Source organism: Lemur catta, chromosome 1 (genome assembly GCF_020740605.2).
Source record: "Lemur catta isolate mLemCat1 chromosome 1, mLemCat1.pri, whole genome shotgun sequence".
NCBI lineage: Eukaryota > Metazoa > Chordata > Mammalia > Primates > Lemuridae > Lemur > Lemur catta.
Window position 1 is genome coordinate 229,570,053 of NC_059128.1, and position 27,199 is coordinate 229,597,251.

Sequence of the window (27,199 nt, forward strand, 5' to 3'; positions counted from 1 at the left end):
ATTAACTATCTTAGTCTGTTTGTGATGCTATAAAGGAATACCTGAGGCTGGGTAATTTATAAAGAAAAGAGGTTTATTTGGCTCAGGGTTCTGCAGACTGTACAAGAAGCATGGTGCTGGCATCCATCTACTGGGCTTCTTATAAGGGGCTTGTGCTGCTTCCGCTTATGGTGTAAGGTGAGGGGGAGCCAGCATGCCAAGATCACATGGCAAGAGCAGAAACAAGAGAGGGGGAAGGAGCTAGACTCTATTAACAACCAGTTCTTGGGGGAACATTCACAGGAACTAATAAAGCAAGAACTCACTCATTATCACCAGGATGGCACCAAGCCATTCATTAGGGATGAGCCTCCATGACCCAAACACCTTCCATTAGGCCCAGTCTCCAGCAATGGGGATCAAATTTCAACATGAGACTCGGCAGGGCCAAACAAACTAAATCAAAACCACAGTATTAACTTTAAAAATTGTTGTTATAATGGCTTAAATTTACATAGCAAGTCGGATAGCTGAATTTAGTATTACTTAAGAAATGGTTAATTTTGTATATCTGGAGACAATTCAAACATACTTGTTAATCATGCTGGTCTGCTACCTCAGGAAAAGCAGCATATACTTATTAGAGTCTTTGCCAGTGTCAGAGTAGTATATATTCTAGGTCAAAAGAAAATTGATTTACCCCCTGTAAATTTGTTATTTGGCATCATATTTAAATTTCCATTGATGAAAAATAGGTATATTTACTTTGCGAATTAGGTTCTTCAGCAACATCACTCATTTTTCATTTGATGACTAATTGAATTATATCCAGTTAAGTAATTTCAAGAATACCTTTGCTATTGATGATATACCATCATAAACTATTTATTATTTATATCAACATACCACTTAAGATCTTTTAAAATATAAATCTGTTAATTTTCTTTAAAACAATTACTAATACCAGTTTAAGATCAGTTTCTGGCTTTCTTGAAAGGATGGGATTAAAAGAGGTTATATCACTTTTGAAGTGATATTAGATAAGCATCTCTATTGGATTTAAGAGAGAACAACTCCAAGTAGAGGATAGTACATTCCTTTTGAGGTTGCTTACTACTTCTAGCAACCATCACTACAACCTCTAAGTGAGTTTTCTCACATTGATCTTTTTGTCCTTCTGTGCTCCTATTAATTGGGGACTTTGTGGTCACCATATATACTTCCAAAATTATTATACCCTCTTCCTCTTTTTTAGACCTAGAGAGTACAGGAAAAGTGTACTAGTTACCTAGGACTGTTGTAATAAATTGCAATAAACTGGGTGAGTTAAAACAGCAGAAATTTGTTCTGTCATCATTCTGGAATCCAGGAATCAGAAATCAAGGTACAATATGGCCACACTTCCTCTGAGGGCTGTGAGTGAGAGCCTTTCCTTGCCTCTTTCAGCATCTGATGGCCCTATGTGTTCCACGGCTTTTGGCACCATCACTTCAAACTCTGCCTCCATCTTTATAGGGCCTTCCCCTTTGTGTCTGTCTCTCTGTGCCCTCTCCTCCTCTTATAAGGATACCAATCACTGGATTTAGGACCCACCTTAAATCCAGGATGATTTCATTTCATGATCTTCAATTAACTGAATCTGCAAGATGCCTATTTTCCAATAATGTTACATTCTGAGGTCCCAGATGAACATGAAAATTTGGGGATACTAGTCAACATTCAACCTACTATAGACAGTAACATTATTTTTCTGTAGTAAATATCTATGGAAGGCTTATTTACATATTGCTATGGTTTGAATATTTGTATCCTCCAAATTTCATGTTGAAATTTAAGCCCCTATGTGGCAATATTGACAAGTAGGGCCTTTAAGAGGTGATTGGGTCATGAGGGCCCATGAATGGATTAGCCCATTAATGGATTAACGGGTTGTCATGGGATTGGGACTGGTGTCATAAAGAGAGGAAGAGAAAGAGATACTTAAGCTACCATGCTCAGCCCCCTCATCATGTGATGCTCTGCACCACCTCAGGACTGTGTAGAAAGTCCCCACCAGCAAGAAGGCTCTCATGACTTGTGCCTTCTCCACCTTGATCTTCCCAGCCTCCAGAACTGTAAGAAATAAATTTCATTTCTTATAAATTATCCACTTTCAGGTATTCTATTCTAAGCAACAGAAAAACAGACTATGAAACAGGCTAACACATTAATCCTTTTTTCCCTTCAGTAGTTGACAAAGTTTATTCAGCTCTCCATTTATAGAACACTTGCTGTCTTAGTACCTTGATATTTTTTATAAATTTAATTGTATTAGTCATTCTCTCTCATACCCTTTTAACCTACTGAAACTTCTTTTCATTATTGATGACAAACTTGAGGCAAAGAATAAGTAGCCAACAGGGTTATAGTCACTCCACATATGTAGTACAAAACTAGAAACTGACATTGGTATCATCCAGCTTTTCTGTGAATCCATGTGTGTTGAGATGCCAAGTATACTTTCATAGTCCATGGTACTTTCACATAACTTGTGACCTAAATCATGAGTTACAGAAAATGTTTTTCTTTTTCTTTTTTAATTTTTTTTAGAGACAGGGTCTTGCTCTGTCATCCAGGCTGAAGTGCAGTGGCACAGTCATAGCTCATAGCAGCCTCAAACTTCTGGGCTCAAGTGATCCTCCTGCCTCAGCCTCCCGAGTAGCTGGGACCACAGGTGGTCACCACAATACTCAATTAATTTTTTTCAAATTTTTTGTAAAGACAAATTCTCACTATGTTACCCAGGCTGTTCTCAGACTCCTGGGTTCACGTGATCCTCCTGACTTGGCCTCCTAAGGTGCTGGGATTACAGATGTGAGCCACTGCATCCGATGTAGAAAATGTTTTTCTTAATGATCTCCAGATACTGTAAACCAAGTATGCACCTGAAATTTAGTATCATAAAGGGACAAAAGCATTGTGCTAGATGATTGCATGTTGAGACCATGAGGTAATCTAATCTCTATATTTAGCATCAGCCTGGTCTTTATTAGAGAACCATGAATCTGGCTGAGCAAGGCTCAGCTCAGAGGGGTTAATTTTTAACTTTTTTGTAGCCAAAAAGAATTTAAACTGGGCTCTGCTCAACTCAAACTCCTGTATCCTTTATACTTCCACCAAGTTGATTATCATGTTGTGGGAAATTTTTGTGGATTTTTTTCCCTTTAAATAAAGAGTAGACTATTATTAGGGTGAAGGTGGGCAGAGAGAGCAGAGAGTAAAGTGAAACCATTCCTAAAAGAATTGACATATAATTGGAAGCATTTGTTGACCCTTTCTACCAATGATTGTGAGATATTACAGGTGTGTTTTCTTTAAGAATACTGAATAAAGCAAAAATTTGAATTTTAAACATAGATAATTAAAAATAAAATATTTTTAAAAATAAAAATAGATAATTAGTAGAGTGATTTATGAATTAGTACAGATCCTATCTACTGAAAAATCCCTTTAAATTACATCTCTTTTGGTACACTTCTGCTCTAGGTAAAACATAATTGTATGCTTACAGGACAGAAAAATTTAGAGATAATCATTAGACTTCCTGCTAGCAAAGAAAAGATGAAATAGAAATTAAAATTAAATAATTTCTGAAATAGTAATATAGTTAAATATGAAAAATATGATTTTGATAATATATAACTATGATTTGCACTCAAAAGACATTAATTGAATTAACCTATTCCAGTTTGTTTTATTCCTGTTGCTATAAGAATCAAAGAGAAGAAAGAATTCCTTTGCTAGATAGTAGATTTATTTCTGGTGTAGATCACTATTCTACCATGGGTAAACTATCAGAGTTCAGATCTGGTCTCAGGCACTAGAGACAAAGTGCTGAACAAGAAGATCAAGATCCTCTACCCTACAGAACTGAGATGCTGCTGGGTGTGGTATTATATGCGTGCGTGTGTGTGTGTGTGTGTGTGAGAGAGAGAGAGAGAGAGAGAGAGAGAGAGGGAGAGAGAAACTTAAAAAATTAATAAATACATAAGATATATTCAGGAAGTCATAGGTGCTATTTATGAAGTACAATAGAAAAAAAGAGGATAAAGAATGTCTGGGAGTGGGGGACATGATTATGGGTTGCCTTTCTGAAAAAATAATGCTTGAACTCTACGACTTGAATAATATGAAGGAGCCAGCCAAGGGAAGAACTGGAATACAATAAATGTGATCTCTAGATTTTTACAGGTTGCTCAGGGTGTGTATCCAAGGTATTCATATGTTAGAGTAGTTGTAGCAAGGGAGGCATGTCCTGTCAACTGGTAACAGTGCACAATTGGGAGGTCTGCTCTGAGGGCGACCAGTTGATTCTCCCCTTTATCTTCTGAACTCAGCAATAATAAGAATTTAGGATTGGATTAAATATGCTTAACCATATCTTCCTCAAATTTTATGATATCTCCTAAATTTTAAATTATATCTTCTAAAATTTTGTTATATGTGAAAACAGAAATACGTTTGGCCACAAAGGGAGGGACTGGATTCATCTTAGCTTTCTCTAGCAATTCCATTGCCCACTCTGGTATCAGGGATTGTTAGAGGAACCACAGGGATTTTTGTCCCATAATTTTTCCCTTTAGTAAATCATACCTTTAAGGAGTAGTATCAGCTCTTTTCCTCTTTTTGTGTACATCAGGCTGAAAATAAAAATGCAAGGCCATACTGAATATTCTTAGATTTATTTTTTTAATATTAGTCTCAAAGTAGCCAAAGATTTAATATAGAACTTTTGGGGAATATATAGTTATCTTTCCATTTGAATTGAGTACAAAAAAATCTCTTCTTTTCATCTCTACTTTCCTCCTGAAACAGAAATTTCTCCAAAAGCTTCATTTAAAATTAAATTGTTTATCCATATCTAGACAAGACTGTGGGGTAGAAAATCATTAAAATTGATGAGATTTGATTTAATTTCTCTGAGTTTAATGTGTCTTATTAACTATGCACTTACCATATTATTTTCTCATTGCTTGTTACTATACCAGGTAATAATATTACCTACCATGACCTAGGCTGATGCTATATGAAAAAAATGCACAAGGAAGTAGTCTATGATGAGCATTTGAAAAGCAAAGTCAAAGAACAGCTTCAGAAATGGTTTTTAGATGCAGGATTTAAATTTTTTTTCACCAGAGAAACTAAAAATCTCTCAATACGATTTTCAATAGGCTTTACCCACATCCTATTTACAAACCAAACTATGGTGTGATTAATCATACACCATTGTTATCAGTTATACCATTGAATCTTACCAAGGAAAGTCCCATGGCTCTGTTATTATCACACTGATGGAAACCAGAAATGGACAAAAGGACTACTTGCTATCCCAGAAATACCACAGTGCACAATTTCCACAATGTAACTTAGGTGAACATATAATTTGTCATCTAAATAATAAGTGAAAGATTTTGCTTTTAAAAAATTATATCCAAGTGACAGGATTATTAAAGTCACAATGGAAGAAAGCCATTATCATACCACAAATTAAAAACCAGATAGACAGTAATTCTTATAGTTTGTGAGCATGCACCGTCCGATCTAGAATATCACAAACTTTTAAAGAGTGACAATACATACCTCAATTATAAATGAATTTGGAAATTTTGTTCCACTCATGTTGTATATTTGAGAGCATATATCAAGGACAGATTCAAGAAATTAACTCGGACCTTGGCTGTAGGTTGGCAGTGAAATATATAAGAAATACACTTTTGATCAGTTTTGCAGTCTTGTTTCAACACTTTGGCAGAGCTTAACTGTTGAGATCCCAAAGCACTACTTGTGCAGGAGCATAGTCCTTAAGATAATATTTATTCAGTATGTCAAAATTTTTAGCACATACATTGTTTTCTTTTGTTATAAAGACATGGCTACAGGCTGCATGCAAATACCAAATAGAGATTTGTTTATTGTAGTGGGGTATAGATACTCAAAATTGATTTGTCTTAAACATATTTTTCCACCATTCTGTATTTAATTGTTAACACATAAAAGTATGTATGTTAGAACTAAGCAATTTACAGATTATCTTTTCTTTAGCTAATTTGGTTATTTTACAGATGAAGAAAAGGAAAGCCAGTGAAGGTGAATGATTTGCTATAGATGTAGACAAGTATAGAGTGTGGAATTGAAACAATGCAGTATTCTTTACTTCCATATAATATACCTTTCACCATTTACCATTACAATGAACAATTTTTTTGCTATTTTTATTTTTAAAATGCATTCGCACACATCCGATAAAGGCCTGATAACTAGGATCTATGTAGAACTCAGGAAAATCAGCAAGAAAAAAATCAGAAAACCCCACTAAAAGTGGGCAAAGGACATGAATAGAAACTTTTCAAAGGAAGACAGACTAGTGGCCAACAAACATATGAAAAAATGTTCAACATCTCTAATCATCAGGGCAATGCAAATCAAAACCACAATGAGATATCACTTAACTCCAGTGAGAATGGCTTTTATCAAAAAATGTCAAAACAATAAATGTTGGTATGGATGCGGAGAGATAGTAACACTCATACATTGTTGGTGGGACTGCAAACTAGTACAACCTCTGTGGAAAATAATATGGAGACACCTCAAAGAGCTAAAAGTTGAACTACCATTTGATCCAGCAATCCCATTACTGGGCATCTACCCAAAGGAGAAAAAGACATTCTATAAAAAAGACATCTGTACTAGAATGTTTATAGCTGCACAATTCACAGTTGCAAAGATGTAGAAACAACCCAAGTGCCCATCAATACATGAGTGGATTAATAAAATATGGTATATGTATACCGTGGAGTACTATTCAGCTATAAGAAACAATGATGATATAGCACCTTTTATATTTTCCTGGATAGAGCTGGAGCCCATTCTACTAAGTGAAGTATCCCAAGAATGGAAAAACAAGCACCACATGTACACCATCAAATTGGTGTTAATTGATAACACTTATGTGCACATATAGTAGTAACATTCATCAGGTGTTGGGCAGGTGGGAGTGGGGAAGACGGGGTGGGTATATTCACACCTAATGGGTGTGGTGTGCACAGTCTGGGAGATGGACAAACTTGAAACTCTGACTCGGGTGGGGCAAAGACAATATATGTAACCTAAACATTTGTACCCCTATAATATGCTGAAATAAAAAATTTTTGAATAGTACACAAGGATATAAAATTAAAAGTATATGTTTAATCAATTTATAGTATTATTCACCAGAGATAAACAGTTGCAAATATATTTGTGTAAAGAAATGTATCTTTATACCTTTATTTTAAAAACAAAAAGGGAATCATACTGTTCAAGTACTTTTGCATTTTATTTTTTTTCTCAGTACTAAACTTTAGAGATTTATATATTTTATAGGTTTTATAGTATTTATACTACAGTATATTATACTCTTTCTCTTTTTCAACAGCTGCCTGATATATTCCCATTTTATGAATATAACAAAATACATTTAATCACTGTGTGATTTTTGGACATTTGGTTATTTCTAAGTATTTTGCTGTTCAAAAATATTATAAAAAACAGCTTTCTAAATATATCTTTTTATTTATTGTAATATGCAATAGTATAATTTCCTAGATGTTTGTATAATTGAAATTTTGATAGCTATTAAAAATTTGCCTTCAAATACATTGCTTTAACATATACTTCTAACAACAATATATGAAAAATCCTGCTTTCCCTGAGCCCATCAATACTGGGTTTTAGCAATTTATTCTAATTAGGAAAGTAGCAATCATTTTTCTCATTGTTCTGATTTGCATTTATTTGTGAGTTAGATTAATAATGTTTCAAAATTCCACTGGCCGTTTACATTTCTTTTTCTGTGAATTGGCTGTTACATACTTTTTTAAATTGAGTTTTAAAAAATATTTTATTTATTTCTATACCCTCTTTGTATATTATGAAAAGTAACAATTTTTCTGTATTATGTGTTAAAAATATTTCTCAGTTTTAATTTTCTTTTGGACATTTGCTATATAGTCTTTTTATGTACTTACATTTATCAATTATTTCCCTTATGGTTTAGAAAAACTCTTACATAAAAAAATGACCCATATTTTCTTCTAGTACATTTATGATTTAGTCTCATTTAATATTTACATCTTTGATTCAACCAAAATTTATTTTTGTATAACATATATTTTTAAAGTTATTAACACATTTTGAGAATGAAAATAAATATTTATATTTTATCATTTGAAATAAAAGAATCAATATTTTGATTCTTTGAAGTCTCATGAACTTTTGATATTTTGAAGTCCCATGAATCTCTTAGGAAGACAGAGATCAACACTAAGGTAAAAAAAAAAAAGTATTAGATTGAGAATTGAAATGTCAAAATTGATATATTTTTTCTTTATTTATCAATCACTGATATCTATTGTTTGTGACATAGGAAAGTCCTAAGAAACTTTCTTACTTAAAAGAATAAATTATATTTTTATGATTTAAGCAATGATTAAATCAGTGAAAGCATCATAGAATAAATCAAACCCCCAGTGAGATACTTTTAACAGCAAATCCAGTTTATATGGTTATGTTAATTTTACTTACTTAACAGAAGCATTTACTTATCAGTAAGACCCTATAACTGTACAAATGAAATCAAAATGTGAAAGTTGTAATTTAAGTGGGACACAATAGCCTGGTGATAAATAGATTTATTTGTACCTTGAAAAATTCACTTCAAATAGTCGTTATTAAAAGGCAATTATTTCATATGGTTTTCGAAAGTTTAAAAAACAGCTTGGAGACTGGTAAGGGTTCTGATGGCTGACATCCTTGTAAGGTTTGTAAATAAGTAAAATATCCCCTCAGTTAGAAAAGTAGAATATTTAGCAATAAAGGAACATTGTCCAGTTTAACATCTGTTATATTTATGACTGCAGTTGACAAAGACAGAAGTAAGTATAGGTGAAGTGTGAAATCTAAGTGGAGGCGAGGGATCAGGAAATATCATTTAACTTTTTTTCTACTCTTCATTTTATGTTTAATATAATATTTATCTTTTTATTTTAAAAGTAATACACTGTCAATGTAAAACTTTTTGGGAAACACACAAACACACACGCGCACACAGACACACACACACACACCAGAAAGATGATAATAAAATCACCCATGATATTACTACTACTGCTTAGAGAAAAAGTTATTACTAGTATTTTGATGTGTATATATCTATGTGCATGCAAAAATGTAGGATTATACTCCTTGCATGCTTGTGGATTCTGATTTTTCAACTAGTAATATATGAACATTTGTTTCTGTTAATAGTAATTTTTCTGACTTTTTTTACTGATTATGTAATATTCTATATGATGGATGTGTTATAATTTACCTAGCCAGTCTCTTATTTTTGGACATGTAAGTTGCTTCCAATTTTTCTCTATTAAAAATAACCTATGATGAATATCATTGTGAAAACGTTTTTTATGAATATCCCTGATTATGTCCTCAGGATAAATTACTATAAGTGGAATAATTGAGTTAAAAATATATGCATTTTTGAGGCTTTTGATGCATTTAGCTGTGTCTGAAAGTATCTGTTCATTCATATCCTCATCAGTTCTTGGCATAAAACTTTATATGGTTCAAAGAAAAGCTCTCAGTGGTCTGGCAAGAATGAGTACAAAGAGGTGGGAAGAGGTCAAGCAGAGGTAAGTGATGTTTTTGTCTAAGAGATGTTGCAGACTGCCGCAGGCTATGGAGAACTGCTTTCTCCAAAGGGAACTTGCATTTTCAAAGGCAGCTCAGACTCTGTGTGCTAACTTGGCACAGTTGAAATGCCTCTGTTTACTTTAAGGCAGTGTCCTGACCCTTCAAACACACACGGTGTATTCAGCGATTGAGACCACTTACTCATACCAATCATTGCACAGAGAAAATACATAAAAGATTTGTATTCATCACTCAGTATATTTTGCTCCTGAAGTGTCATGAAACATTCAGGGTATATTAACTGGCAAATGCACACCTGGAGTATGTTACTTAGCTTTAGAATCTGCTAATTTAAAAGAATCAAATATTTAATTTTGAGGAAAAAATCAGTTTTGGATTTTGAGCATATATATCATCTTTCTGTTTGGCCCAATTAACCCAGCAGGTGTGTGTAAATTAGGTCACTACTTTGTCACCGTGGTAACATGCATTGGGAAGGTGGATCTTAACCACCTCCAACACAGGTGATGTTGGCTGAGTTAGTACTAAGAGGTGCTTTAGAAACAAACAAGGCAGAATTTAATATGTTAAGTTCTTGTTTAATATTTAATATGTTAAATTTAACATGTTAAATTTTTGTTTAGTTAGTGTGAAAAATAGGTCTGATGCTGGGTACCAACAGATAATATTCTGTGACATGAAAACAAGTACTGCCTCAAATCTGTATTAACAAGAGAGATCTAAGGAGCCTTAGGGACAGAAACTTTATGTAAAACTTACCAACAGTGTCTGAAAGGACAGACAATATAGCACTCATAGGTGATGGTCTCATTTCCTCATGGAGCAAGGAATTTGGGGGTCAGCGTCAGGTTCTCTGGAATTTAAGGATATATTTAGAACTAAGCCATGGTTTTCAGAGAGTCAACAACTTCCTGACTACTCATTCTAGTGACTAGAATCTAGTCACTATTGAGGAGGTTTTAAAAGTACAGTGTCCAATTATTTGTTTGAAGTGCTATTTTTGATCATTATTCATAGCTGTTTGTGGGTTAAGAAGTTGGCAGAGTTGTTCTATGCCAGCACTTCAGTGCTAATACTGTTTCAATAACTCAGGCTTCTTCTCACCAGGTGGAAAAATCAGACATGCTTCAAGATCGCTAGTAGAGATTGTGCAATCTGTTTGGCTGCTGAAGGTTCCAAATTATGTGGGCATTCTGTGGCCCCACAGAGTGGGAGAATTTCTTCACTTATCACTGACAAGTTCACACCTCTTTGGGTCATTAAAATTGTAAATATGCATTACCAGATGCAGAAAACAGGCCAAATTAATGTTATTAAATATATTTCCAAGGAAATACAGCTTCATGAGCACTTCAGCACCCAGATATGGATGATATTTCCATCGAGCCCCTGGTGCCAATTCATACTTGGCTTATAATTTTCAGTTTGCCTTCATGTCTTCCCTTGCGTTTGTATAGCTTGTTATAATTTTGAAAAATTTTTGTATACCATATTTATTTTTTGTGATATTTTACATGTGGCATTTCAGAAACTTGAATCCCCCAGTGTTTATTTTCAGTTGGTTGTGACCACAGCTTTATTACTTATTTTGTGTGTTTTCAATAGTTAATATTTACAAAACACTGAACAAACTCTTCAAGATTGCTTTCTGTAATCTCCTTCTCCATTTGTCAAGGATGAGAGCTCTAGAGAGAAGAGCCATAGTGACTCACCCTATGTCACGGAGTAGGTGGATTCACTTTCAAAGGAGAATCAAAGGTCCCTGGTTTTCAGTTCTTTTTTTTTTTTCTTTTAATTCCCCAAGAATCATGCAGGTTTGGAGACTTACAAAGGGATAGCATTGCCGAGTGGAGAAACCGTTGACTCAACTACTCTTTTACCTCTAACTTCTCTTTTACCATATATTCCCTCCTGGTATTCAAGGTTTCTTTTTCGTGGACTCCCCAGTGGACACTGAAAACCATTTCTTTTTGAAGAGCTGGTTCAAATGATAAAGACCTAAAGTCTCAGTAAAATCTATTAACCTGGTAAGGGTAAGGTATGCATTGTTCCCCAGAGAACAGTATGCCATATTCTATCCTGTCTGTCTGGGAACAAGGCAGGTGGGAACACAAATTAGCATCGGAACAGAGCTTTATCACAGTGGAATCCCAGGTTGTTTTAGGAATAAGACACGAAACAAAAATAGGTGAAGGGATTAAATCTGTCAAATCTAATAAAGGAAATTTTGGTAGATTCAGAGAACTTGTACCCCCTGAATTGTAGTAAGCAAGCTGGAGGGAAAATGGGCAGTTAAAGAAAGCAGGGCTGTGTCTTTCTTCCGTTGTTTGATGAAATAATTTTTGCCCCTATTAAGTGTTATGTTTAAAAAGAGAGAGAGAGAGAGAGAGAGAGTGCCTAGTATATCTGAAACAAAGAGCTTACACAGTCACTGAACTGGTTGGTTTTTATACCTTCCTTTACTGCGTATTGTCCTTCAGTACAATACAGAGCCATTTCTTTGTTCTCACAAGCTAGCAGTTAAATTGTATGTAAATGTATGCAAATTAGATGCTGTCTAATAAAGAGAGTCATTAGATGGAAGAAATATTTAGTTTAGGGAAAAAAAGCAGGTGTATTATGTAAAAGAAAATGTAAGGCTACAAAAAAGCCCAAACTTTTGTGGACAGTTATAGAAAAAAATTATTAAAATAGATTTTTAAAAGACTTACGTCTTCCTGACCTTTCCTTTGTGCTTATATATATGTGTGTGTTTTAAAAATATTTACATATAAAACTAAGGGATTGGCTTCTTTCCCAGAATTACTGGAAGCACCTTCACCAGGAACATTTGGACTTGAATAATCTCCACAGCAGCATTTTCCTTCTTGAATTAAATGAATTGTAAAATGGATGAGTGGCCCAGGAACACTGACGACTCATTTTGGTTCTCTCTCTTAGGTTGATAGAGGCCTAATGGCTCCATGGTTGGTATCTTGCAATTTGTCTTCTTGGCTATTTTAAGGTTTCCTTTCCACACTAGCCCACCCCAGCCTCTTGAAGGCTAATGTAAGCTCCTTAAAAGATACACAGACTCTGTAAGTTCTTTGAGAGGAACCAACAGGTTCTTTTGAGCTTGATCAATGCTGTATTCTACATTTAGCACAATGCCTAGCATTTACTAGGCACTCATATTTATTTTTGAATGACTATGTGAATGATTGATTTTAATGGTTGGTAAAGTGGTTATGGGTATGTCAAACACCTTTGTACTCTCCAGCATATAGTTAGTGAAGCAATTCCTCAGCCTTGCTTATAGCACTTATATGGCAAATGGATAGTGAACAAAAACAAAACAAAACATTTTTGCTGTCTCATTTCCTCAAGTCAAACAGTAAGAAAGGTGTTGAGTGCTCGCCATGTGTATCACTTATTGTGGCAGCTGTTTGTGGGGCAAAGATGAATAGGCACAATATTTTCTCTCTAGAATCTCCTCGTCTGCTAAAGCTGCAGTCCCAACCACAGGGGACCAGTACTGGCCAGTCCAGACAGTACTGGTCTGTGGCCTGTTAAAACCAGGCAGTGCATCACCTCCTGAGCTCTGCCTACCCTGCCCCTGCATCCACCCCTCCACTCTCCGTGGAACCAGATATACAAATATTGAATACATAGCACACTGTACAGAATACAGCTATAGATAAAATATTATGGGACTATGACAGAGAAAGAGAGAAATTCTGACTGAAGGGTATCAAAGATGGGTTTCTTGAAGGAAAGTGGAATTGAACTAAGCCTTGAAGGTAGTAAGGAATAGATGTTTGGCTATGGTGGGGTGGAGAAAAGCAAGAGTTGCAGAATTTTCTATGTTGTTGTCCCAGATTAATAGTAATGTACTAGATGTTCTTCTATTCCTTTGTGAATTTCCAGCAACAACTTGATTTCAACCTCTGTGAAAACACAAATGAGGGCTGTGATGGATATAATAATTACTAAAGTAAGATTATAACTCCAAGTCAAAATTTAAATCACATTCAGCCATTAAATAGGAAATAAGGTAAAGTGTGTAAAAGGACTTTATAACTTTTTAAGTTTTCAGGCATTATAAATATAACATTTTGTTATCATTCATAATATATAATATTGTCCATGGTATGAAGTAAAATTTGGGGAATAAGAGGTTTTAGGGACCTAGAATGGAATAACTCATGTATTTGAAGTGTCTTACAGTTTACAAAGCACCTTCCTAAATCATTATTTTATTTTAATAACAACAATTGAGATAGCAGAGCTGTCGTCATTATTTTCATTTTACAGATGAGAGAACTGAGGTTCTGAGAAGTTAAATGTAAGAGTCAATGTCAGAGCCAGATTTTCCTGATAGGTTTTCCACTTCTTTCCACATACTTCATTAACACCAAGAAGCAACATATGAGAGAGTTATATAGTTACAGAAGCAGTCTACATCTTGGTTTCTTATTTTATTCCAAATATTTCCCGTAAATTTGGTTTTATATCACCATTTTCTCCATTTTAGCTTGGGTAAAATATGTAAGACCAAAACTGAGGGAGACATGTATGGGTAAGAAACTGATTATTTTGGTAACTGGTATGGATATGAAAACCATAATGGGTCTATGAATTACAAGCATTTTAATTTATTTTTCTGACTTTTGAGTTAAAGAAAAGATTTCCATGTGAAGGTGCAAAATATGCTGCACTGAACTAATCTTGGAGGTAACCAAAGGGCTGTGGGACTAACAGCTTTTGATATTACTTAGTGCTTATTATTGTTATTATTATTATTTCTTTTTAATTATGCAAAGTGCTAATCAGTTTGATTATGCACAGTGCTAATCAGGTTAATTATGCAAAGTGCTAATCAGTTCTTCTTGAAGCACACGAGGAGAGCAGAGGTGCTGGCGGTGAATGGCATAGCTAGATGGGGGTAGTCACGGCAGTCATTCCTTATTAAGATAGGAGTAGACAAGATAGCAAGGGGGTATTTATCCATAAAAATAAAGAGGAAAAGAAAGAAGAGTATGAGTACACGAAAGATTGTAGGTTTGGCAGGACGGTGCTTAGGCGTAGAAAGCTTTTTCCCTTGTTGCATAGTTTGGTTGGATAGTCTCTGCTATATTTTGAAGGCACTCATTTGAAGCCAAAAAGACTGCAGAGGGAAAGAAACAGAGTATTGTATAGCTAGACAAGTTGTCAAAACAACTTATTGTAGTTGGCAAGCACCAATTCCTGAGAGGACAGTAAAGGAAGTAGACTCTAATAGACCTATACATGAAAGAGGACATCAATAAAGCGAATTGAAAAATTAAAGGAGTGCCGTTCTGATAAAATAAACAGGGCCATCTCACTACTGCATTGTTATTGGGATGGCTGTCTGTGTAGCATATTTCCTGAGGTGAACTGAGGGCTGGCTTCTTGGTGCTTCATTGAGAGTGGTGATGACGAATGTGACAATAAAGGTTTTATGTAATAGCTCCTAGTTGGATCAGCTTTGCTGCTGCTGAAATCAAAGTGAATTTTAATATTAACTTGCAGGTCTGTGCTTATTAAGCTGGGTGACTTCCTGTGAAGATGAGTTTATAGCAATATGTTCATATGTTTTTTTAGAACAATGACATGGAGCTCCCCTAGGAAAGCCCTTTTTATTTGGTCCTCCTGTTCTATTCTGTGGTTTGATAAGCTACCAATGAAATGTTGTGATATCTACTTGTTTGAATGTATTCAGAGAGCAGAAAGTGTTTCAGGATTACTCAGTTGAATATTCATTTAAAAAAATGTTCTCAGTACGTGTGACTTTTCCTTTACTCTGGAATTGGAGCAGGACATTTATAAGTCATTTATAAAAAGGAGGGTCTGCTTACCCCTTTATAACCTGACCGAGTTTTTAATTACCTTTTCTTTTTAAGCCCGTGTCTAAATGCAACTCATCTTCACAAATATCCTGAAGTGAGTTTGATTTCTGGAAGTGTCCAAATTATGGTAAGAATGCTACAGAGTCAAAGTCCTTGGTGGCATCTCCAGAATAGGGCATATTCACAAGTTATGTGTCCAGGCACTACTGGTTCTTGGATAAAGACAGACTTTCAGTTTTTATTTTATCTTTAACCAGGACCAATTTCATTTTAAAATAAGAAGAGAATAACATAAATCTTTGGTTTCCAAGGAGAGTCTGGAAAGAAATAGATTGTTGGAGGACAGCGCCCACAAATTGAGAATGCCTGTTGGGGGCCCTTTGGGAATTTGGCTGGAAAATTCTTTTATAAGCAGTCCTTCTGCTCAGCTTCATGGGAACATGGTTTTAGAAATGTAGCATTGCTTCTGTGTTTCCTATCTCAAAAACTAAGATAAGGATGAAATGTTTATCTTTATTTGTCAAAATTTTTTGAGTTATTTCTTGTTAAGTTTAAAAACTTTCCTTAATGAGTCTACCCAAAGGGCATCTTGTAAATTACATTCATGGATGCTATACTAAACTCTTGATTCCTGATGAGGGCATTTGAAGCCAAGGATCTTGCTTGTCACTGGAAGGTTTCAAGGAGAAAATGATGTGATCCAAAGGGCAAATAAAAATGAATTTAGTAACAGCTAACTAATATGACCAGTATTCTGATTAATTACACACTTGCCTTCACTTCACACACATTCCCATGTACAGACTCATTAATTCTTTCACCAAACCAATGTTATTTGAATACCTGAATTTTTAAAGTATATACTATGTGCTAGTAACAGTACCATGAACTCTCCAAGATGCTGGAGATACAATTGAACAAAAAAGAGACAAGATACCTGGCATCATGGAGTTCACCCACACAGGATGAGATGGTATTTTTTCTCATGATATTCAGCCTTAGGAAAAAACTTTTGTATTTCATTTCTCCTCAGAACATTTTTTCTTAATAGTGTGGTTGATTCAACTGCTGGTCTTCAGTATCTTCAATTATTTGCAGAATAAGATGTTGACCTAGATAGTTTCCAAGGTGCCTTCATCTCATATTCACTGTGCTCTGGTCGATTAGTTGATTAGACTAAACAGTGAAGTTGTTCTGTATTACCATGTAAAGAACTTTAGGATCATACAAAGTTCTTTTAGACTTTGATCTTTTGGAAATAAGTAATTTCTAGCTAATTCTATGGACACTATCTCCTTGGATTAAGGTCAAAATGGAATGCAGAAAAGGTGGGCTTTGAAATATTCTTGGGTTTGAATTTTAGCCCTTGCAGTTACTAGCTGAGCAAGTCTTAACTGCTTTGATCCTTTGTTTCCTCATAGTTTCTACCTCATATGATGGTTATGAGTATTTGTTGAAATAAACCATGTATGTCACTGAAATCAATGCCCAGTGCCCACTGGTACCTAGCTTTGCTCCATAGTCAGTCCTTTTTTATTTCTGGCAACTGTAGCCTTGTCTTGAACTAATTCAACTTCCATTCTCCAAGCTGCTTTTTTCTGCATTAAGCAAATACTTCAGTTAAGTCAGTATTTTCTTTCCCATTACATCTTTACAGTTTTATTTCTTCCTATTCTTTTTCTTAAGTACTTTAACCACTTCCCTACTAATTCTGAGTCAGCTTTTGGTTACTTATATTCATCATATGTAGCATAGTCTTGATTATATCAACAAAAAATACATACAACTATAATCCAAGTCAATTAAATAGAAATATTTTCTCTCCATCAGAGCTCTACTATAGCTGTTTATGTTTTTAACTTCCTGACTATCCTGGAAACTTATTGAGTGCAAAAGTAGAGTCTTATTCCTTGTGCTCCGAGGATCTAGCATGGGCTCTACCAATAAGAATCCCACACTCCATCAAGGAACAAGAATTTTAAAGCAGCAGGATATGTTGTTATTAGTGGGTAAAGCGTTGTAAAAGTGGAGATGATGAGAAAGGTTCATGGCAAAGATATTAGAAAGGCTTCTTGGAGCAAAATGATATTTGAGTTGACCTTTAAAAGAAAGTAAAAAGTAAGGTTAAGGTTCAAACTATCTAAGAAGGCAGAAATACTGAATGATTTATTTAGCAGACCTCTGCATTTGCAGGATGAACATAGATCATGGACCTGTAGAGAAAAAGAGAACATGAAATGCCCAGATATGTTTGTCTACCCTGTGTGTTGAAAATTAAGTCCTCTGATTGGTAACTATCCAAAAAATGAAATGAGAGGGGAGATGGGGCAGGAGAGATAATAAGAGAGCACTTGCCGATGGTATACAAAGCTTTGACATCTGCATGCATGTGGTTGGGACAAAAATAATTTTGTGTGAGTGTTCATAGCCTTCCTCTTTCTTTTATCACAGAAGAGGATTCTTCTTCTCAGTCCTCCTTCCTTCCATTTCTTCTAAGAATTCGGTTCACACCAGCTAGGTGTCAGGACTTTGGTAACAGAATCAGGGCAATGGGAAACAGAACTGGAAAAGTGTGGGGGAGGAGGTTAATCATAAAGTATCAAAATTTTGCTTGGATAAGAGGAAAAGAATAGAGATAGAAGGAAAAATGAGCAAGGAGGAAAGAAAAATGCCTGAGAGTGATAGATGGGATGAGAGAGGTTTTCCAGGTAAAAGTAAGGGAGAGAGAGAGTTTTGGAGCACAGTGGCTGTCCATGTGGAAAGAATTTAAAGTGGCCAAGACTGAGAAAAGGGATTCCTCTCTTACTCTTTTTGGTGTTTTCTTGAGAAACTGAATGAAAATTGGAATTGTTTTTTTTTTTTTTTTTTTTGTGCATGTGTTTCTGTGTGGCTGCTCTTTCTTTGGATCAAAACTAGGCATTACCTGGGCCACCACTTTGTTTCCCCATCCCCACCACCATCACCAGTACAACACAGTGAAGAAGTGAGGCTCAGAATTTCCAGTGCTTTATAAAGAGTCAGTAGATTTCTGTGATTTGTGCTCCTCTAATCAGTTGTTCTTTATATTATGTTTAACCCCATAAAAATATGGGAGTGGAGGGAGAATGGCCAACCAGTGTGGGCTTCATACTAGAGGACAGTCCTCTCAAGATGACTCTAATTTCTTGCGCATTTCAGCGACATGTGGACCTTAATTCATGTGTTTTTACTTGTTAGGAGTCAGATGAGTAAAGCAATTTCACATTAACTGTGACAAATTTGTGCTTAGGTGAGAGAAAACACCTCCACCTTTCAGGCATTATTATTTTCTGTAATAATCTTCAGAGGATTAGATAGCCAGTTAATCAAGATTCCCATAAGATATTTTAACAAATAAAACATTAGCCAATAAAACACTTATCCAGTGTTGTTATTCAGAAACTAAAGTTCATCTAGGGTAGTTTTTGAGTCATGAAATTGTCCCCTGTGAGACTGACCACTGACATATGTGCATGTGCTTCCACTGAAGTCTGGGAATCGGTGCCACCCCAGTTCTGGGATTTCAAGGACTGTGTGAAGATTTCCTGATCTGAATTATACACTTTTAATGTATAGATTTTATACATTATCAAATGTCCATTTTGAAAACTTTCTTTTCTTTTTATTTTTGGCGTTATAAAAGAAATGATTACTTCATAAATTTGCATTTATGTGATTGTTTTTAAGACAGGAATTCCAAGTGGGTTATATAACATTAAGCATATGGCTACACAAAGATTAGAAAAGCTGTGGCTATTAGTAATAAATATTGGTAATAACACTGATGGAATTTCACAATATAGTTTATGGTGAGAAAAGTAGAAATACTTGCAGGGAGCTTGGATAAGGAAATAGGCTTGTTTTTTTGTTTTTTGAGACACAGTCTCGCTCTGTTGCCTGGGCTAGAGTGAGTGCCATGGCATCAGCCTAGCTCACAGCAACCTCAAACTCCTGGGCTTAAGCAATCCTTCTGCCTCAGCCTCCTCAGTAGTTGGGACTACAGGCATGCGCCACCATGCCCGGCTAATTTTTTCTCTATATATATATTTTTAGTTGGCCAGATAATTTCTTTCTATATTTAGTAGAGATGGGGTCTCACTCTTGCTCAGGCTGGTCTTGAACTCCTGACCTCGAGCAATCCACCCGCCTCAGCCTCCCAGAGTGCTAGGATTACAGGCGTGAGCCACCATGCCTGGCTAAGCTTGTTTTTTAATGAAAATATAAAGAGAGGCATTTGTTGTTAAAATGGTAGCCTTTGAAATTAGGCTTCCCTATTCCACTTAAGGGGAAACACACTTAAGGGGAAACACCTTAAGTCTAATGAATTTTTCCTATTGTATTTAACAGTACTTAATCTAGTATTACTAGATTAAACCTCCATAGCAATTGAACATTTTAAATCAATAAAAATCTCTAAATAGCAAAATTTATCACTGCTACAAAGTTTTGATGTGGAAAACATAGGAGCAACAAGTTTGGACTTGATTTAGTAGTCAAGGAAAACTATGATGCAAGGGAGGCTGAATGAATGACTATTTTAATATTGTGAATGAAAAACTACCACAAATGTTGAGAAGATTCGTAGCAGAACTTGGTTTGGGTTGAGGAGACTTAAAGCAAGATTTTGAGCTAGCTTCTAAGAAGCTTTTGAGGAAATCATTTTGTTTATATTACTAATGTATTTATGCTACATTACAATGTGGAGAAATTGCGGAAATATAAATCTATCATTTCTTTTGACAAAGATATGTCTTCAGTAACCTCCTAAGCTGAGATCATTTGAGTTTTTTAGAACATGGATATCTCTAGAAAAAATGAGAAAATACCAATAGCTCCTCAGAAGCAGCTCAGCTTCACACTGAAGGAAGATTCATAAGGCCATTATATAATATAGATATTTAATGGGAACAAACGTTCTTATCATATGGGACATTTTTGCCTGCATATAGTGACTGTTAGGGTAATTAAATTGGTTATTTGCAGCTTCTCTCCTTTCCTCTGTTCCCTCCTCTACCTGCACGATTTTTTCATCCTGAGTTGCCCTAACAGTGAAAAATAATCAAACACACACATTACTGGAAAACACTTTTAAGAATTCTATTGGTACAAGAGAATGTAAGATGACAATTTGTTTATTAATAAGTGTTTTGAATATCCTCTTCCATTGACCATGTGCAACTGGTATAAACAAAGATCCTGTGTATGTTAGAAGGTTTATCTTTGCAGTCCTTTGCATGTTTTGGCATTCTTTAGCACACATATTTTTCTGTTTATTGACAGTACTCCTTAGACCTTTGTACAATTATAACATATATCAGCAGCAGACATTTGGGTATGTAGTGAGGGCAGGTTCTTCAGTCAATATAGCTAGAAGAATAATGTACAAATTTATTGTGTTAGTTTTGATGCTTTAGATAAAATAGGTTTGCTCTGTGAGCCTCCAATTGCACAGGGCAAAATGCTGTGCTCAGGAGACAAGAAGTCGGAATAAGAGTACAGAAAAGCTGCGTTGGTTTTGTTTGGGGAGTGCCTGGCTTTTCATCTGCTTGGGAAAGCAGTAGGCTTTATTGTCAGTTGCCAAGTGCTCTGATGCTGAGGAGTATGTCAGCTGTGGTTACTTTGGGGATTTTGGCAATGATAAGCACTTTTCCTTGAGAAAAATCAGCATAGATACCACACATTGGAATTGAACGAATTGCTTTTATTTTCTATTTTCTTTAAAAATCAAATTTGCTTTTCCTTCCTTTCCCAGCTGTTGCAGCTTCCTTGGTTTTTAGCTTAGATGATGGGAGGAACACATGTTCGCTGAGACCAAGAGTAAAGTCCCTTTATTTTCTATGTGAACTTCTTGAAGTCATGATACTGGCCCTAACCCTAACTAAACAAAGATATTCACAAGGAGATTTGGCAGAGAGGGTGCCTGTGGGTGAGGGGCTGGGGTAATTAAATCACTATTTCAATGATAATAATATAGCTGACATGTATTAGAAAACTTCAATTTGCCATCTCTAGTATGTTGTTAGCTGAAAACCTCAGGGACCTAGCCTATTATGTAGAAAAGTCTTTTTATTCCCCCGTGGTTTATAGGTGAAGACAAAGTGCATAGGTAGGAGTTGGAATGGTTGGAATAGTACACAGCAGGGTAATAAACAAACCTGACCTTTTCTGTTAATTCCTTCACTTTCCCTGTAACCTCTTACCTTTCAAAGGGGAAGATCACATCTGTATTCCCAGTGAGCTTGCTGTCGTGATAAAGGACAAACATTCCCTTACAGGTCAGCGTAGGAGAAGATAAAAGTAGCTTTTATTCTTGATGTCCAGATCAACCTGGTTACTCTACCATTTACATAATCATGCTGATCATCTGACCTAGGTGCAGACTGTGTTTTAAAATTTTCCCCTTCTTCTCTGCTCCTCACCTCAGAGCCCAGTGCCCAAAGAATATTATCCTTCTCCTCTGGACCTGTCTTTGCTCTTACTGAAGGAGGCTTTGCCATCCTGTAATTCCTTTTCTGTTAGCTTTTCTTGGGAAAGAAATTTAAGAAACATTCATTGACTATTTCTGTATGTCAGGCACTAGGCATTTTATATGCTGTGTTGTCACGGTTTTCCAGAGAAACAGAACCAATAGTGTGTGTGTGTGTGTGTGTGTGTGTGTGTGTGTGTATAAAGAGATATTATGTTTTATAAGGAACTGACTTGTGGAGGCTCACGAGTTCCAAGATCTACAGTCAGCAAGCTAAAGGCCCAGGAGAGCTGGTGTATAGTTCTATTCTGAAGGCCAGTGGGCATGAGACCTAGGAAGGGCTGATATTTCAGTTTGAGCCTGAAGGCAGGAAAATAACAATGTCCCAGCTCAAAGGCAGTCCTTGTAGGAAAAATTCCATCTTACTTCTGGGAGAATCAGCCTGTTTTATTCACGCCTTCAGTGGGTTGGATGGGGCCAACTCACATTACGGAGGTCAATCTGCTTTACTCAGTTACAGATTCAAACATTAATCACACCCAAAAACACTCTCACTGACACAACCAGAATAATGTTTGGCTAAGTGTCTGGGGACCCCTTGGCCCAGTCAAGGTAACACATAAGATTAGCCATCACACCTGCATTACCTAATTTAATCCTGACCAAAGCACAGCCTCAAACCCCTTGAGATAGATGCTAGTGGTTATTATCCCCAAATTCAATTATCAAGAGTATAGTTTTTGGAGTGAGATTGCCCTTATTTAGATTCTGTCTTCACCACTTACTGTGTAATAATAGGCACGTTACTTAACCTCAGTTTTCTTATCTCTAAATTAAGGATGATCTAAATTGTTAAGTTATTGTGAGAATTAAATGAAATAATGCATGTAAAACACTTAGTATTGATGACTGGAACATAGTTTAGTACTCAGTGAAGGCTAGCTATTATTTTAATGCACAAGGAAATAAAAGTTCACAGTGGTTAAGATTCTTGCCCAAGGTCACATAGCTAGTAAATGGTGAAATTAGGATTTGAATTTATGTTGTCTGCCTCCAAAATCACGCTTTTAACCAGTCCTCTCTATTACTCTCTACAAAGAAGCAGTATAACACAGTGGTTATGATTCTGGTGTTAGACTCCATGGCTTCAAATCTTGGCTCTCTCACTTACCAAAAGGCTTTAGGAAAGTTACTTAACTTCTCTGTACCTTAGGTTCTTCATCTCTAAAATAGAAATGAAATAACACCTTTCCTAGAGTAACATAGAATCAAGTGATTTGTAGGGATACTACCCTCGTCTATGAATTTTAAATGATAGAATTTCAGACACAGGAAGACTTAGAGGAGAGGTTTCTTCATTTGCCCTTGAATTATACTGGTTGTTAGTAGGATAAACAAGTAAAATTTATGAAATCTGGAAAGTATTGAAGATGCTCACGTATTCTTAATGTTACAGATAGCCTTGTTTTGCAAAAAAAGTTTCCTTTAAAACTTATTTTTGAGAGAATGAAAATGATGGTTTTCATTCAGAGTAATTTTATGTATGTTTAAAATGAAGTTGAGACCAATGGATGGAAGGTGGAAGGAAGCCAGGGAGGAATCCATTATAGGATGAAAAAACCCTAAGGCCTCTTTTTGTGACTGTTTTGCCCATTTAATAGAAGATCTACCACCTAGGATGAAATATTTATTTCTCTTGTAAGTAAGACAGGAAGATTCAGAATTTCAGAATGTTGTATCTGACTTCTCATCTGTCAACCAAAAGCAGCTGAAAAGGCAAGAGCCCTGGAGAACTGTTTTTCTACATATGTATTTGTTTTTAGACAAATGTGTTTGTTTGAAGGTCTAAACACCATGGAAATGGGCACCATGGAAATGCATAGTTAGGGGGTAGAGGCCCTAGAAGTGTTGACTCAATCCTTGATCCTTCTGTGTGATGGATTAAATGCCACATGCTTCAGTTTGCTGTGTGTGGGGTCTTTTAGCACGATTTATAATAAACAGCAGTCTTGTATGAAGGGCATAAGAAACTTATTTTTTTAAAGAGATTAATGAGAGGTTGGTTGTCATTCGGCTGTTGCTTATGGAAAAAGAACTCCAGAGAAAATTATAGTGTATGTATTATTCTTTCCTCCAAAAAAACTTCTATACACATGAAATAAAGTTAAAATTAATGTTAAGGACAGCCTTAAAGAGGAAACATAAAATCCATATGTAGATTGAAGAGAGTGTGGTAATGAAGGGGAGAAAGTTAGAATTACCTTCTTACCGCAAAGTTGTTGGAGAAATTGTAAGCCAATTGCATATATATCATACTTAACACTTTTGAATATTCTTTAATTTATTTGAAAATTTATCTCCCAAAGCCATAACTAGAAACCTGTCTTCTTTACCAGCTTCCTCCATGAATTACCTATAGCCTATCTGCTTCCTGCAGTTTGAAATTTTCTCAAAGTAGGCAATAGCTGTGCATATTATTATATAAAAACTATTGAAAGAAGATGAAAATTTTATGCTAAATATCGATGGAAATGTCCTCTATGCTATAAGATAGCAGTTACTATTATATCCTTTTTATTTTCATAGAATTACTTCTTGTTTTGGCAATTGACATGAAAAACATTATTAAAAGGAAAACTTACTTAAGAAATAGGATACCAGGAGGGAAAATATAATTGAGTCTGGAAACCTTTTTTACCTTGGGTAAATAAATAAGAAATGATAAGAGGTGCAATACAATAAGAAATAAGAAATACTAAGGTTCAAGCAGACTGTTTTATTTAAGTTCATTTAATTTTATTGGATTGAATTTGATAGAGACAATGTCAGTGGACATGTACATGGAGATTGGTAGTGGAATGCCTGGGGCTGTTGTATCATTGTCATGAACATGTACAAACAGAAAAGGAATGCTAAGTAATGTTGAATATAATAGTGATTTTAGATATCAATTTTAGTTTTATAAAGTCACATAGGCAGCAGGTGGAAGCAGATCTGTCACCTATATCTAATTCTTGATTTCAATATACCAGAAAAGCAAATACATCTATATCATATTTTTTCTTTTCTTCCTTTGCCAACGAGCATTTAGAATATTTTCCCAGCATTGTTGAACTCTCTGCTAAAAATATATTTCTTAGCTTCATTTTTAGGGGAGAAATACAACATAAGAGGGCTGCTAGCAATGGTTAAGCATCAAAGTTAGGGTCTCTTGGCCTCCTTGCTTTTCTTGTAGAGCAGAGTTTCTATAGCATATCTGAAGAATGTTTACAAGCAGAAATATTGGCAAAAGCTACAACTTTTATCCTACAAGTGAAGCCAAAAGAACTGAGATGGTTTTCAAATAACTAAACATCTCAAGTGGATTATCAGAAAAGAATAAATTCAGATATGCAACTCCTTAACAAGCTATACTTAAATGAGTTATGTTTTGAGAGAATTTGTGTAGTGCACAGAGGAGGCCCGTGTTATAGTCCCACAGGGTAGCCACAAATGAGGTCATCAGCCTTTATAGCAGTGACTATTCTAATTAGCCTACATGTGATAGAGAGTTACAAATTTTTGCAAATGCCTAATTTATCTTTTAATACTTTGTTCTTTTATTTCTTTTTCATTGAAATATTAATAACATCATTCTTGAACTTATCCATTAAGAATTATAACTAGATTCAAATTTGAGGCAGCCCAAATGAAGTTTAAGAGTATTTGTATAAAAGAAGCAGAGAATTGAGAATATGGACAACTAATATATATAATTTGGACCTTTCAGAACTAAACCTGACACCTAAATTAATTTCTCAGACATTAATCAGATTGTCTAGGTAATTGTCAGAAAGCCACTCCACTTTATGGATATATATTACAATTAATCGGTATACCTACTTTTTGTTATATTTTCCTCCTGGATACTCAGAAGGAAACTGAGTTGTTGAAGCATTAGTAAATTAGGAGAGTAAAATAGTAAAAAGAAACAAAAATTACTGCTTTATAGAAAAATTTTGCCTCATAATTGCATTTATATAAAGGCACCCTCCTTTCATACACATAAAAATAATTTAAGCTCTGGGACAAGGGCCTTGGTTTTATTCCTAGAACCTCTTTCAATAACTGGCAACAGTATGTATTCAATAAATATCTGTTAAATAAATGAACTCTATTGTAAAGAGGATCACTATTGTCCTAGATTTAGTTGGTTGAACTGGTTCAAATCAAATCTCTTTCTTTCTCTTCTGCTTCCAAAAGCAAATGTTTACTAGGCTGTCCCCAACTTACCAACAAGTTGTGTTTCAAAATTCAGACAATTTAGTTATCTGGAACCAAGAAAGCTTCACTCACTCATACATTTATTACAGCAAATACTGATTCAGCACTTGCTAGGGCCCAGGAACAGTTCTAGGCTCTGGGCATACGGTAATGAATAAGACACAAAGCCCTTGTTCACATGGATTTGTACCCTCTGCCTCTTAGAACTAGAACTCTCAGAACTGTGCCTGGCACATGGTGCACACTCAGTAATTGCTAACTATGATTTTTAAAGAATGATCCTATTCTTTTTAGGAATTTTTATTCAGAGCCCTTAGCTTCTGAACTGAGCTATCAGCTTAATTAACTTCCCAAACAAATTTTGAATGGAAGTACTAGGTAAGACAAAATAGTTGCTATTTTAGGGATATTCGTTTCTTATTTCACTAATCTTCCCTGGGCACCCACTTTCAAAATAGAAGTATCTTTCTACTTTTTAAAAAAATTTATTTTCTGTGTTGCCTTGGCAAGTCATGGCCATGTGATTCTCAACTAAAAATAATGAAGATATGATAATCTAATTCACACAGAGAGCACAGCAGAACTTAGCAAATTAATGTTTGCACAGTACTTAGAAATCTGAGGTTGAAATTGATAAGAGAAATGTACAGAACTATTACTGCTACTAAAATTATAATAGACATTTTTCTTTACCAAAAAAAACACCTCAGTGAATTGCTGCTTGTATTTTAAAAGTTGTATGCTACATTAAAAAAGAAGTTCTATGTGTATCTAAAGGAAAAATAAATAAAGATCATGTCATTTCATTATTAGGTGATATAAAAAAATTGCTATGGCATCCACTATTTTAGGGAAAATAAATGGCATTTAAGACCTTATGATTCACCAGTCTGGA

The 27,199-nt window shown here is 35.2% G+C and overlaps 1 protein-coding gene across 10 annotated transcripts in view; it reads left to right on the top strand.

Annotated features, from left to right (window-relative positions):
• ZBTB20 (zinc finger and BTB domain containing 20) overlaps positions 1–27,199 on the top strand; it is a 762,522-nt gene that overhangs the window by 216,997 nt on the left and 518,326 nt on the right. The window lies entirely within an intron of this gene.